The 14,977-nt window shown below is 42.2% G+C and overlaps 1 long non-coding RNA gene across 2 annotated transcripts; it reads left to right on the top strand.

Moving 5' to 3' along the window:
• Nucleotides 1-8,978: 8,978 nt before the first annotated feature.
• LOC124652124 lies at nucleotides 8,979-11,610 on the top strand. 2 transcript variants are annotated; one of them, XR_006987583.1, is made up of 6 exons: nucleotides 8,979-9,018; nucleotides 9,226-9,368; nucleotides 9,926-10,181; nucleotides 10,808-11,143; nucleotides 11,317-11,352; nucleotides 11,454-11,610. It is a non-coding gene; the product is annotated as an uncharacterized LOC124652124 (long non-coding RNA). The 2 variants fall into 2 exon arrangements; XR_006987582.1 differs by having other exon boundaries at nucleotides 11,317-11,610.
• The last annotated feature ends 3,367 nt before the right edge of the window (nucleotides 11,611-14,977 follow it).

Here is a 14,977-nt window from a genome sequence, read left to right on the forward strand (position 1 = left end):
TTCATACCTCCGGTAGCCATTTTATTTCATGCGTGCCAGCTAGCATAAAATAACGGCGATAACATAGCATAGGTAGATATTAATACACACACACACTCTTTGTCTCTCTTTCTATGACAATGTGTAGATTCATGTTGCATGCATGTTGTAAAACCCTAGCCCCCGGAGTCGCCTCCACCGCAACCCACATGCGGAAGCTACAACTCACAACACTAGCTAGGGCAAGTTTCGGCGGGAAAACCCTAGAAAGTACGTGTGCCATCGTCACCGTCCAAATTTGGGCAGGAGCACAGCCGGAGCGACGAGTTTGGGTGGGAGGACCGCTGGAGCCTAGACCATGTGCTAAGATGCGCACTTTTTTTGCGTCCAAACTCCATTCTCTTTGCCATGGGCTCGTTATTAGATTAGAAAGTTAACAACGAGATATAGCGAGCCACAGAGCGGATTATATGGAAATCATGCGTCCAAGATATGTGGTACCTTATCTGGATCTACAAGTGAAGGTGTGTGCGGTGCCTCCGAGAGCCTTTTCATCTCATGCATGGATGGAACACTGGTGAATGAAAAAGTGGGATTTCAATCGATTTATCTTCCCCGCAAATTGCTGGCCATAATTATCTGTCACTTAATTCTGATGTGTAATTATGGATAGACGAGTAGCATGCATTGGAAAGAAATATTTTCCTCCCTAATTTAGTGGGTGTCCTTTGTTTAGTTAGGCAATTAATGAGAGAATGCGAAGCAATGGCCTAAGCCATGGATCCCTTTGAAATAGCCGTAAATGATGAAGTAATGCTAATCCTATGGAGTACTTGTTCTCAAAACAAAAACAAAACAAAACAAAATTGCATCGTCATGACTCATGACTAGCAGCAAACCGGGCTGTTTTCTCCCCATAATTGCAGCGCCTTCCCTAAAATCTCCATGGCGCGACCCCCTCCAATCTCCCTGACGCCGTCGCCAATCCCTACCTGTGCCGCCGCCCTCCCCTTCAACTTCAAGCTCCGGCACGGCCCTCAGCATCCACCCCATTCCTTCCCGCAGCAGGTCGACCCGCCGGCGCAGGCTTCCCCCACCGCCGTCCTTCGCTTCGACCTCCGGCAAGGACGCCATGGACTCAAATCGAACCGGCGCCTCCTCTCCTGCAGCGCCCCACGGAGGAGGAGACCTGGTGGTGGCCGACCGAGCCGTGGAACTCCACGGGCGGACCTGGTGCCTCGCCGTCGGGGACGACCTGCGTGACGCGACCGTTCCTCTTGCCGGCGGGAGTGGCGCAGGAATGGCGACAGTAGGCCGGTGGTCGCCTTCCTGAGGTGCTGATGCCGACGCGCCACGAACCCGAACTGCTGCTCCTCAGGCCGACCACCACTTCGTCCGCTGCTGCCTCCCCAAACAGGTGTTGCTCGTGGTGAGCTCCCTCTCCTCCTCCTACCCATCGACTGGCATTCCTTTGAAATTCAGTATCTTTTTTTATCTTTATGTCTGTCATTTCCGCTTTTTTATCATGTTGACTGAACTTGGTAGCAGCGTAAATTATGCACAATTCTCTTGTGCCATGGTGTTTGGGTTTCGTCCTGTACGGCCTGCAGGCGATTACTTGAGTTAGGCCACGAATTTGCAGGAAAAAACTCTAACCTGTGTCGTTTAAGTCGCCCCCGAAAAGATTCATTTTTTTTGCAACCAGATTCTTACTTGTACATAGCTTCAAGTTTGAAGTGAGGTTTATTTTATTCCCAAGGTATTGAAGTACGTCTTGGACTCCTGATTGCACGCATAGTTTATGTTTGTTGCTTTTTTCCCCTATTGATGAAATATGAGTCGGGATATCTATTTAACTTGAAAACTTGGTCTGCATAGGCAACAGATTAATTTGTTTTTTTCTGCTTACATCACGCTCATCCAGAGATGGAACTTCTATCTTGTCTGAAGCTATTACTAGTCATATCTGTTTTCAGTTTTCACTAAGGTTTGAGAACTAACGTGCTGCAGCTACCCTTGGACGTGGCTTCCTTCCTACCGTAACCTCGGGTTTTTGTCTTGACATTGGCAGCTGATGTGGGCCGTTGCTGGTGTCGCCGAAGAGGATGCCGCCGTCCTCGTGTCCTGTTGCTCGATGGCAACTACGGCGGCGAGGTAATCCCAATCTCTCTAACCCTTACGGTTTGCTATGTATGGTTGCTACAGATGGTGATCCGCCTTTTGTTCCTTGCCAAATGCAAGGAATAGGCTAAGAAATAGTAAGAGTTCCGTAAAAAAAATCTTGCCTGGATTTTTTGTGAAACGATATGCAAGTCTGGATGTATGTACATGTTTGTACAACATAATAGCACATGTCCATATTTTACACTGTGTTAGTTGATGGTGCCATTTATTGTGTTTGTTTGTTGCCGCTGAGAGTTAATCATCATACCCTCTGCCTTGTATCCAGTTGGTTGTGTACTGACTGAATTTTTCTGCAACACCTTTCAGCATAGAGGGAGCATGGCAACAACGTGTGGTGACGAAGAGGAACATGGATGATAAATTTGGTGAGAGGTGTGTGTCTCGGAGGAGGTGCCATGCCTGCCTGATTAGAGGATGGGTACTTCTCGTAAGCAATGGCCTGGAAGAGGGCTCGGTATGCGAACAGGACGAATGGCGAACCGTTGTAGGTGATTTTGATTCTTCTAACAAACTTGTTAAAAAGGTTTGGCATCTTGGTATTAATCATTAAATATGCAGGCATACTTAACTGAATCTTGCATTGAATTGTTCATCTTGAATTCTGAAAGGGTTCATGTGTTAAACTGTGTGTTGGCAGTGCTTGTTGCACCGTGAGGTAGTGCTTCTATGTGGTACTGGGAAATTTTAGTTTTGTAGTCAGAGCTCTTGGAATTTCTAGAGATATGTGTTTGCTAGCATAGTTTTGTAGTCAGAGCTCTTGGATTCTTTTGCACTGCCCCTTGTCTATATAATTTAACCTGATATGGCGTCCAATTCTCATTGTTAGTTATGTTACTTTTCTAGTTTATAATTTGAAAATGTTCTCTGTGTAATTGAACCTGATATGACTGTAATTTGCTTTTCTAGTTGACCTTTTCAAAATGCTAGCTTCAGGCTTCAGTCTTTGAGACAACGGGGACCGGGCATTTTAATATTCCTGTAAAGCTAGCCATCATTTTTTTTCGTGACTGGTTCCATTGGATATTGTTCTCTACTATTCGATCTTTTTCTGACGCATTTACATCTCAATAGCTGCAGTGAAAACAAGCCCGTCTAGGATTATTGATGGTCCGATTTTTGCAATTAGCTGTATGACTTTAAGTGTTCATAGATGCAATGTTGTGTCTAAATATGATCACTTGTTTCTTGAACCTGCGTTCGTTCTGAAGTTTAGTTTTAATCTGGTCACTTGCCATGTGATCTACTCACATTTTTTGAATCCTTGGCATGATTTTGTAGATTCGGATCATCTTAAAATCCCGGCCTTGTGATCTTGACTTTCATATGTAGATTAGAATAATATGCAAATTGACCTCTAAATTGGCATTAGATAAATTGTATTATCTTTCATTAAGTTAGTCAATTGACCGAGTAAGCATTCAACATAGCAAGTGTACCTAGATGGTATAGTATCTTGCGCGGACTCAAGTAAGCTGGTGTTGTTCGTGAGTTATTATTGTCATACGTTTTTCATGCTTGATGAAATGGATGTGTTTTGGAAGTAATAGACCATCCCCACACCATTAAATTGAGTTTTGATCAGCCTGATCTAAGAGATTAGATTGATAGAATCGCATGGATATTTAAATCTAAATTTAATTACTATAAAATATTCTAAAATGCTACACACATGTGAAGTGATAGCCAAGTTAGGGTTATTTTGGCATAGTACACCTGCTAAGTCGAAATAAATTGCTCTTAATTGGCCGGGAAATCTACACTTGCTATGGTCAAATACTCAAGTTAACGTTGTTGCTTTCATGCTAGGTGAAAATAGTATTCTTGTCATTGAAAGCGGCCTTTTACTGATAGTGCTATGTTTTGTTCTCTATTGCATCAAGAGTATAATATATTATTAATACGAGTTATTTCTCTGTAAAACAATAACACAAAATTTACAGATCAACTGTTGAGTGTAATTTTCACATTACTATTAAGAGGAGAAAAGAAAACTTACACAATCTATCTTGGCCGTGCCTATTCGAATCTTGTACGTTTCCTGGTTCAAAACATATAGTATTTTCCTCATGCGTAGAATGTTATGTAGGCAAATAATCCTATTTTATTTGCTCATAGTACTCATGCTCATGCTTGCGCCCTGTGCAGAAAACGTTGAATGACATCAACACCGACCTCCCTTAAGCTCCTGGTGGTGGTCTTCCAGGAGCAAAAGTAGGTGTCTTCCGGGGGAAGGTGGAGGGACAACTGGACCGTGACGCTTGTTTAGTTCAAGCCTTCCACCAGGTAATATTAATGATAGCCAATGTCTTTCTTTGGTACCGTCTTGTCATGAATCATTTCTAGGTTTTAGGATATAATTTGCTACGTTAGATGAACCAGAGAGGTCTCATGGGAGCATTTCCCTCACATATATATTGTTCACACGAATTGCAAGGATCATATACTGATATACATTCCAGCATAATTCAATTTTTATTTATTTAACGAATATCTTCATTGGATTTTTTTCTTGAATTCTCATGTATATATTTGTTCTTGTGTGACACATCGGAGCTATGGACATAAACATGCGCTGACATAATACTATTGCTACATGCAGGGTTTGGCTCTCCGATGTAGTCCTCGAGGATGCCCATGAAACTCTCTACATCGCCTGTGTCGCAGCAGGTACTCTTCCACTACAGTTTCGAGGTCCCATAGCTGAAGACCCCAGCTTCTCCCCTCCCATGTAGCCTTAACTGATGGTATCCCCTGGCATTTGTGTGCAGATGTTAGACACCTATCTTGCTCCTCGCACTCTATAACGACTCCATGAAGCTTTGCATCCTCATGATTACGATCTGGTATATCTCAATTCGCCGCGCTGCCTCTCTCGTGTTGTGCGAGCAATTGTACCATGATATTGATGAATCATAAATGTGTGCTTGTGAACGTCATTTGAGTTAGAATATTCTCAGTGTACCTGTGTGTTGTCATGTTCAATCTGGTGTTACCGCGGCGGTTTGCTCTACTTTTTTTTATGGTTAGGGTGATTCAATCGGGTACCAGTTAATTAGTTGATGATGCATGTCAGTGATCTTTGGTTTCTGTTTGGATCCTGGCATGTTTGCATGACATGTAGGTTTGTATTCAACTATGATATATGATGTTAGTTGCATTTATGCCTACCAGTTCTATTACTAGCTTGGTGATAGCTCTTGTTGTTGGCAACCTACATATAGAAGAGAGGTACTCATAAGAATCATCATATTGACTCTCAGCTTAAGTTAAGACAACATGGATATCATTCTCAAGTTGTTGTTTCAATACAAGTTACATCCTTTTATGTGTGGATTTCCTTGATAGCTTACACCCCCATTTTTGACAAAGAAAAGTCTTAAGAGCATTCAGAAAAGTTATCTCGAGTGTTGTTGTCCTCAAGATTTGTTAGTTTTGAAGTATTGTTTAACTGTCAAGTCCATTTTTTCTATGTTCTTCTGTCTTCCCAACATACACACTTATATTGCAGATTGGTGGAGCTAGTGAAGCTGAAGTTGGTGAGAAAAAAGATAGGGTCACAGATGCTCTAAATGTTGGAAGAGCTGTTGTTAAGGAGGGTACTGTCCTAGGTAATCACATTTTCCGTGAGCAGTCCATTTGTTTTTTATTACTTATTTTTCAACCCGACTATATGGTGTACTGATTATGATGGTGCTTCTGCAATACATGCACTTAGTTATTCCATATTTGGTAATTGAACATATATTAAATGTTCTTGAATTTCTGTAGACTGATGACCAAAGCTACAAATGATGGCATTGATGCTCGGCTCCTCTCTGAGCTTGGTCAGCTCCACCTATCCCAAGACCTGTAGATCCCCAACATCTCCTACCATTTGAGGAATTTCATGTTTTTCCATGTAATGCTAAGTTGTTGGAACTTTCCTGCAAACCATGCTTAAGCTGGGCAGAAAATATGAATGGCATGCATCATATCCCTCCCTGTAGATCCCCAACAACACCTACCATTTCAGGAATTTCATGTCTTTCCTTGTAATGCTAAGGTGTCGAAAATTTCCTACAAACCATGCTTAAGCTGGGCAGAAAATATGAATGGCATGTGTCATTACTATTGAGTCCATTCCATGCTACAGATAGATATTTCTTTCTCGTAGACACATGTTGCAATCATTTTGTCTTTGATGTCTTGTACTGAGAATTGAGATGCCCTTTGTCTGGCCATGGCGTTGAACTATTTGTGGAGCTTTTCTTGTACTAGAATGTGTTGTCGATGATGCAATTTATATGGCGTGCAATATTTGAGGTCTTCAATTTTTCTTAAACTGAAGATGTGCATCTGCAACATCAGCTTGCTTTAAAAAAAAACGTAATGCTGTTGCTTACGATATTGTTGTTGGTTTTAACATAGTAGATCTTGTCGCTTTTGTGTTGAGCTCCTATGTCGGTTGTGTGCTTTACGTATTGGTAGTGCTAGCCAATAGATGAGATTAATGACAATAAAATTAAAGTGTTTAAGGGCTTCGCTCGTTGTCTTAACTTTGTTTGATGTGTAGTACTGTTTTTGCTACACTGACATGGATGGTATTCCATTGCAGATCAGTTTTGAGACATGCGAGGGTCTTTTTCATCAAATAGCTTCTCTTCTCGAACAGTGGGATTCGAGGCCGTCAATTTGTGCGACGAGTTCATGCCGCAATAGTGGTGGTGATGATGCTCGGTCTCGTCTACAACTTCTCTGGTGAGCTACTGGTTTACCCTTTCGATCTCTGGTTCGCATCTGCTCTGTGATGAACCGATTTTAATTATGGTGATGATGATCAATGGCCACCTATTTTCTAAGCGAAGATGTCAACATCTGGGCATGGTTATTGTCCTGGTGCTAGTATTTTCTAGTAATAGATGATTTTGTGTTGTAGGCTGAAAATGTTGTCATTTAGTTGTGAATAGCACTGTTTGGTATTGTTTGGCTTTGATATTTGATTGATTTAGATCACTGTATAATTGGCTTGCTGCAACTATCTTGCTTTTCGGACGAGAATCTTGTTGCAGATATAATGTGTGCTTGTCCCTTCCTTAATCTGCAAGGATTTTGTATCTTGAACAACAGTATCTATCTGCACCTTATAAGTTGAGAAACTGATTTGGCTTGCTATCTCTGTTTGGTTTTCCGTTTTGTTGCCAATTTTTTTAATCTAACTTTACTGCCTGATGCATGAGGAAACTTTTAGCTTGGAACAACTTGATCTACCATTGTCCCTGGATATAATTGATTCCTAATATACGAGTTCTGGCACTGTTTGATTGTATTCCTAGCTCTCCTTGATTCTTGGACCGTTTGGTGTAATTATCCATGTATGTTTTTGTGCCTAGTGTAAATATTATGTCTGAATTACATACATATGTGAGCTTTACTGTTTGCTCCCCTATTCTTTTTGATGCATGACTAGAGGGTGGCCTCGTTCTTTGACTACATGGCTTTTTTTGTAAGTTTCTTGTTCCACTCCTTTATCTTGTCTGTTGTGTGATGCCACGGTCATCTAGTTGTGATTGTACCGAGTTCCTCTCAGATTGAGCTGATGAATGTGTATATTTTTGCCAGGTTCAAACTTGGCATAGAGAAGCCACGCTATTTTGGCATATATAAGCGACGTTAGTTTTGCCCATATGCTTATTGTTGGCGTGGGGCAGTTGAAATTTGTGCTAAAGATGCATAAAGTGATATCATATTCCTGTTTTAATTAAAGTAAATTAAAACGATTGAAGAACATGTCATGGAAACTTCAATTTTTTTTATTTTCATGACGTACTTCACTTCTGTTGTTGACGATTCTGCAGTTGCTATAAACAACTTAGTGGTGGGTTATTAGTTTTTATAATTCACTCCTCTTGCTTATGCATTGTTTTGTCTGGTCATCTAGATGACCGTGATGCAGCAATGTAAACTTCAAGTCCTTCTCAAAGGTGTAGTGACCAATTTTCTTTTGATTGGTGTCTAATCCATTAACTTGGCATGATTTAGTGTAAAATAGTGCACTCTCAATGTGAGAGTTTGAGAGAGGAAATTAAATGGGCTGTCTGGCCTACTGGTCACACTTCCTTTCTTCTAAATTTACTTTGAGAAAGTCACCTGTTGATTTTATGAGTGTTGAGTTGTTGACCAAAACTTCATTTAAATTCACTATGACCAATTGTACTATTCATGCTAGGATTTTCGAATTGTTTTTCAGAATCTCATTATTCCATCTTAAACAGGTTGAGGTGATCCCAAAGAACTTCTTTTTCAAAATGACCAACAAGATGGGGCACAACGAGATCACCCTCACAAGAACTTATCAGGGTGAGAAGGTTGAGGTTCTGGTTTCCATGCCCAGCCTAATCACTGGAGATTAAGCGGAGCATGACCAGGACGAGGATGACAAAGAGAAAGATGATTACCAGGAAGATGGCGAGAAGGCAACACAAAGTCGAGGATTCCCCCTCACAGTCACTATCTCCAAGAATGACGTCTCAAGCCTCAAGTTCACATGCACCACCTACCCCGACGAGATCATGATAGGCATCTTGTCCGTTAGGCAGCCAGTGGGGAATGACTAGGAGGATCTGATTGCATACGAGGATCCTTATTTCAAGTAAGAACACAAATCCATGGCTTGACTGTTTTAGCTAATGTTGAAACCAAACTCGTTGATTGTTCACTGCTTGCTGATGTTGTACATTCCTCTGTCTTAACAAAGAACACCTACTGATTGGTTAAGAACTGCTTTTCTGATGCTGGTACCCCACTTGGTCTTGGTCTTCTGCAGTGACCTCGACGAAGGGTGTTCCACAAGTACCTGGAGCTGCGGTCTGCTATGAGGTAGTCTCTTGCTCTTTCAGTGTTGATTTTGAAGCCACGTTTTATACGATGATTTCCGTCTTGCGATTTCAGTGACATGTTTTTGGGTTTATACCAATTTCCCAGATGTTTATGCATCGGCTATGCACAGTGCTAGATATCCAAATTATTCTTGTTCTGAATCTTTGCTCGTGATACTTATTATTGTTTGTCTTGATGGCATTACAGGAAAGTTGCCGACAAATGGTTTGTCATTATCCCAGTGTACCACGACTCTGATGGGCCTGAAGAAGACGTCCAGACCTCGCTGCTGCCACCGACGTCCTGCTGCCCAGCTGTGGATGACTAGGTCCTGCGAGTGCTGCATTGAGGTGATGTCACTCTCTCCAACCCTAGTGTTTTGGTATGGTTGGTACTGATGGTGATTTGAGAAACTGATTTGGCATGCTATCTTGTAAGAGCTCAAACGAGAATGACATACATTATTAATTTTGGTGCTTAGTAGCCATGTATCATCACACTTCAGCATCTTATATTTGGTCACCGTCCTGGAAAGATTTAGAGTGGTAGCTAGCTGTGTGTTTTATGTCCTGGAAAGATTTAGGTGGGCATTACTATTTTTGTTTCATGCCTGTTGCTGGTGGTACACATGCTTGTTCCAAATGTTCAGATTTCATGAGCCTAGTTCTACTTGTTCGGATTTTCTTTACCCGAGTCTTGTTACTATTAGTACCGACTTTGAGCCTAGTACTGGCCTGGTCAGTGTGCTAGAATTGGGGACCTTTTTGGGTGAATGTTTCCATCGATTCTTCTCACGTTGGTCCATGGTGCCTAATTTAATTACCTCAAATGCTCATGTGTCGATGCGAGCCCCGTGTTGTGGCCTTCTTCTGATCAATCTCATTATGATTTTTTTTTTCGCATGTAGGTGCTGCAGTCCTCTCTTATGTTAGTGGATGAGACTGGCAAGAGATTGTAGGCGAATATGGGTCGATTTGTGCTACTGCAAAACCCCGTTTGAGGTCTCGTGCTGATGTGATGTATCCATCAGTTTTGCAGCTACTAACTTGGACGAGTACTCGAATTATGTTTACCGACCCAATGTATATGAAGTGGTTATTTCAGCCCTGGAAGACCAAGTGAAGTGATGGAAGAACTTTTCATGGAGTTGTTAGGATTAAAATGTGCGAATTTGGGTTCTTTCTACTTTGTATTATTCAATACTCTAATACTTTGGCATGTAGAAAGGTGCTGAAGCAAAAAATCCTCTTAAGACGTATAATGTGTTTCTCTGTGCTGAAGATGCATATAGGGATAGCATATTCCTGTTTTGCTTAAAGTAAATTCAAACAACTGAAGTCACATGTCATGAAACTGCAGTTTTTTTATGGTCACGATAGATTTCACTTTAGGTGGGTCATTGGTTTTTGTAATTCACTCCTCTTGCTTAAGCATTGTTTTTTCTAGTCATGTAAAGTGATTTATGCAACAATGTAAACTTCAAGTCCTTAAAGGTGTAGGAAACTTAGGAATTTGTTTCAATTGTTGTCTAATCCATTTAACTTGGCATGATTTAGTGTAAAATAGTGCACTCTCATTTTTAGAGAGAAAATATGAGAGTATGAAAATAATTGGGTTGTCTGGCCTTGTCACACTTTCTTACTTCCAAGTTTACATTGAGAAAGTTGCTTGTTGATTTTAGGAGTGTCGAGTTGTTGGTAAATTCGCTTGAATTTTCTTTGAGCAATTGTACTGTTCATGCTAGTATTTTTGAAATATTTTCGCAATCTCTTTTTTCCATCTTAAACAGGTTGAGGAGATCCGAAAGAATTTCCCTTTCAAAATCACCGACAAGAAGTGGCACAATTCTGGTTTCCATGCCGATCCTAATCACTAGATGTTAGGCAGAGCATGACCAGGACAAGGATGATGATGAGAAAGACGATGACCAGGAAGATGGCGGGAAGGCCCCACAAAGTCCAGCATTCTCCTCAAGAGTCACAATCTCCAAGAATGACGTCCCAAGCCTCGAGTTCACCTGCATCGCCTACCTGACGAGATCATGATCGACACCTTGTCCGTTAGGAAGCTGGTGGCGAACGACTTGGAGGCCGGAGATGATTGCATACGAGGGTTCTGATGTCAAGTAAGTTCACAAATCCATGGCTTGGCCGTTTTAATTTTCACACTTAACAACTGATGTTGTAACCAAACTCTTTGATTGTTCACTAATTGCCGATGTTGTAAAAAGAACGCCTACTAATTAGTTAACAACTGCTTTGTTGATGATGTACCCTACTTGTTCTTTGTCTTATGTAGCAACCTCGACGAGAACCTGCAGAGTTCGTTCCATAAGTACGTGGAGCTGCGGTCTGCTATGGGGTAGTCTCTTGTGCTTAATGTTGTGATTTTGAAGTCACTGCTTAACATGCAGTTGTTTTATACATGATGTGCAGGATATCATGGTGTATATTGTCGTTGTCATGGAAAGATTCAGAGTGGTAGCTAGATGTGTGTTTTGTGTCGCGTTGGTCTAGGTTCAGGTGGGCATGAGAATTTGTTGGCGGTTAATATGCTTGTTCCAAATCGTCATATTTCATGAGCCTACCTCTACTTGTTGGGATTTTCTTTACCCAGTCTTCTTACTATTGGTACGGACTTGGAGTGTATGTCGCGGGCTTGGTCAGTGTGCTGGAATTGAGGACCTTTTTCCTGGATGGATATTTCCATCGATTCTTCTCACGTTGGTCCATGGTGCCTACTTTAATTACCTCAAATGCTCATGTGTCATGCGAGCCCATTGTTGTGGCCTTCTTCTTCTGATCGATCTCATTCTTTATTTTTTCGCATGCAGGTGATGCGGCCCTCTCTTATGTTAGTGGACGGGACTAGCAAGAGATTTTAGGGGAAGATGGGTTGATTTTTGTGCCACGGCAAAACCCCGTTTGAGGTATGGTGCTGCCGTAATGTACCCATTAGTTGTGCAGCTACCAACTTGGATGAGTACTCGACTTATGTTTACCGACCAATGTATATAAAGTGGTTATTTCAGCCCTGGAAGACCAAGTGAAGTGACAGAAGAACTTGCCCTGGAGGTTTTAGGATTAAAATGTGCAAATTTGGGTTGTACCTCCTTTGTATAAGTCAATACTCCAATATCTTGGCATGTGGAAAGGTGCTGAAGCAACATTCTTTTTGTTTATTTGTCAAGATGAATAATGTGTTCCTCTTCAGCTTTAGTGATTTGTAATATTAGATGGTTTCTTATTCTGGTGCTTAGGAATTGCAACTATGTTTTGCTAGAGTAATTATGTGCACAAGGCTATTGTGTTATGATTATTGAAGTTGTTATCATATCAACTATCGTATCTTGTTCGAGACCCTACATTTGATGATGGTGAACACCTTACCTCTCGCAATATTCAGCAAGATTTGTTTATTTATTCAGTTGAACCGGGTGTGCTTATCTATATCTAGATGTTGTGTATGATTGCCTTTTCTAGCTAGCACGGTCAAATTAAAAATAAAAAACAATTGAAGCATCATCTACCTATGGTTCCCAACCGTCATCAAAACGAGTAATCTTGTTCAGGAAAATCCTGATAGATTCAAAGTCTAGTTTGCAGCAAGCCCTGTATGTGCATTGGGTAAGCCATTTTGTGCTGGCGAACTGTTGGTTTGGTCATGGGAGAAAGGATTCTCCTATCTCGTGAAAACATGAGACAAAAAAGTCAAAGCATTTATTTTGGGTTGTTGAAACGGTTTGTAGGTAAAAAAAAATCTTGTGCTGCTTGTAGATCCAGAAGAATAGGTGCATGCATGCATTCTGATTGAAGAGTCGTGATCACCTTAATTACCGTCACTGTATAAAGAGTATGGCGTACCTGCGCAGGGATCGATGGGATCACATAATTACTTGGTTTCTATCGTCCATAGTTTAAGGAATGAAGACCAGAGTCCACGTCAGCGATCCGTGGCCCAATGCATCTCGACGGTCCGTCAAGCTCATCAGAGGAAGCGGAGAATGGAACGCTGAAATACTACTTCACGCCCCTGCCCTGCACCTATTCCCTCAAAGCTCTCCCTTGCTCATCTCTCTCTATAAGTAGGAGGCCATCGCCACACACCGCGTGCGGGTAGCGTGTGTGACTTAGACTTAGACTTTTACTTGTCGAGGAGAGGAGAAGAGATGAGAAGAGTAGATTGGGCCGTGGAGTGGACTTGGTTCAGGGTATAGGAGTGACAAAGCTACGCGAGCGGCGACGGACTCCCAGTGTTAGTAAAGTGTTTCAGATTGATTTGATGTGTTGTGTTTCCGGTTGCCGGATCTGTTTTATGTTTGTTGATCTGATTGAGGCCGGATGAATCCATGCAAAGAGATTTCAGATAGGCTTGGTCTGGCCGCGTTTCAAAGCTACGGCGAGCAGCAACGGACTCCCAGGTTAGAGAGAAAGGTGTTTCGAGAGCGGTTAATTTGCTGCGTTGTGTTTCGGTGGTTGGATCTGGTTTTTGTTTGTTCATCTGATTCAGGCTGACGGACTCCCTTGGTCTGGCCCTTTTTTTTGGGTTGATTTATTGATTACGTAAATAAGGGGAAATCAAGGTGACTTACGAGCTGACGAGGGATTCAATATAAGGATCATAAGCTGCCTTCGGATGAGAAGGAACAACTTCTTCGGCTTTGGAGGTGCCGGAATCTTCGGCATTACTCCTCTTCCTTTTCCTTTGTGGAGAAACGGCGGGAGGAGGAGATTGGACCGACGTAGTGTCCTCGGAAGATCCCGCAGATTTTCGAGAATCCACGGGATCATTCACAAAAGATGGAGCTTCTTGATTGTCGTCAGTGATAATGCCCCTTTCTTCGACTTCTCCATCCTCAGGAAGAGGAGGAAGGGAAGCCATAGTAGGATGATTCTGCAGGAAAATAACGGCAAAAGGAAAATTAGAGAGATATCAATACAATTAGATGCGGGGAAAGTTCGGAACAAGATAAAAATTCGAGAAGACAAAATACCTCGGGGAGAGGATTGGCGGAGCTGTATGGTTCCACGCGACAAGAGGAGGGAATAGGATCCTTCTTGTTTAGCGAGGAAATTCTTCGAATTAACTTCTCCAAGTCCTTCAAAGAAAGATCATTGGAGAGCCTATTGGCGTCATTTTCACCGGAATACGTCCAAAGGGGATTTTTGCGAGCCTCGAAGAGGCTGCACTCTAATCCTAAGAAAATAAGCGGTGATTTGAACACCAGAAAGTTCTTTGCCCCGAGTATTTTGAAGTTGACGAATGCGAGACATAAGAGCTTCGTCGCCTTTTCTCTTCTTCGGAAGCTTCGAGCATCCCGGGAGTGGCGGCGTTGAATTTTTGCGTTTCCGTCGAAAGGGACTATGTTGTGTTCCACGGAATTGGCACTTTCTTCGTGTATATAGAGCCACCTTTTGCGCCATCCTTGGACAGAGTCAGGAAATTTGACGTCGAAGTAATCAACGTCGGTCCGGACACAGATAACAACGCCGCCTATGTTGTAGGTGGCGTTGTGAGCGCCATTACGGCGGAGGCAGAAAATGCGTTTCCAAAGAGCCCAGTTAGGAGGGACTCTAAGGAAGCATTCGCAAAGCGTGATAAAAATAGAAATGTGGAGGATGGAATTGGGAGTCAACTGGTGTAGTTGAATCCCATAAACAAAAAGAAGGCCGCGGAGGAAATCATGAATTGGGGCGGAAAGGCCGCGGATGAGGTGATCAACGAAACTAACCCGATACTCCATTGGAGGGTTTGGGTAGCTTTCTTCGCTGGGAAAGCGGATGGCGTCTTCCTTCTTCATCAGGCCAAGCCTCTTCAAGCATATTGACATCTTGGTTGGAGATTTTAGATCTCTCCCACTCAAGATCCTCACCGGCCATCTTGGATTCTGGAGTGCTGTGGCGGGTGAGTCGCGTGCGCGGTGGCATCAACGGCACTCGGAAAAGCAATGTTCGTGCGT

Source organism: Lolium rigidum, chromosome 5, assembly GCF_022539505.1.
Source record: "Lolium rigidum isolate FL_2022 chromosome 5, APGP_CSIRO_Lrig_0.1, whole genome shotgun sequence".
Classification (NCBI taxonomy): domain Eukaryota; kingdom Viridiplantae; phylum Streptophyta; class Magnoliopsida; order Poales; family Poaceae; genus Lolium; species Lolium rigidum.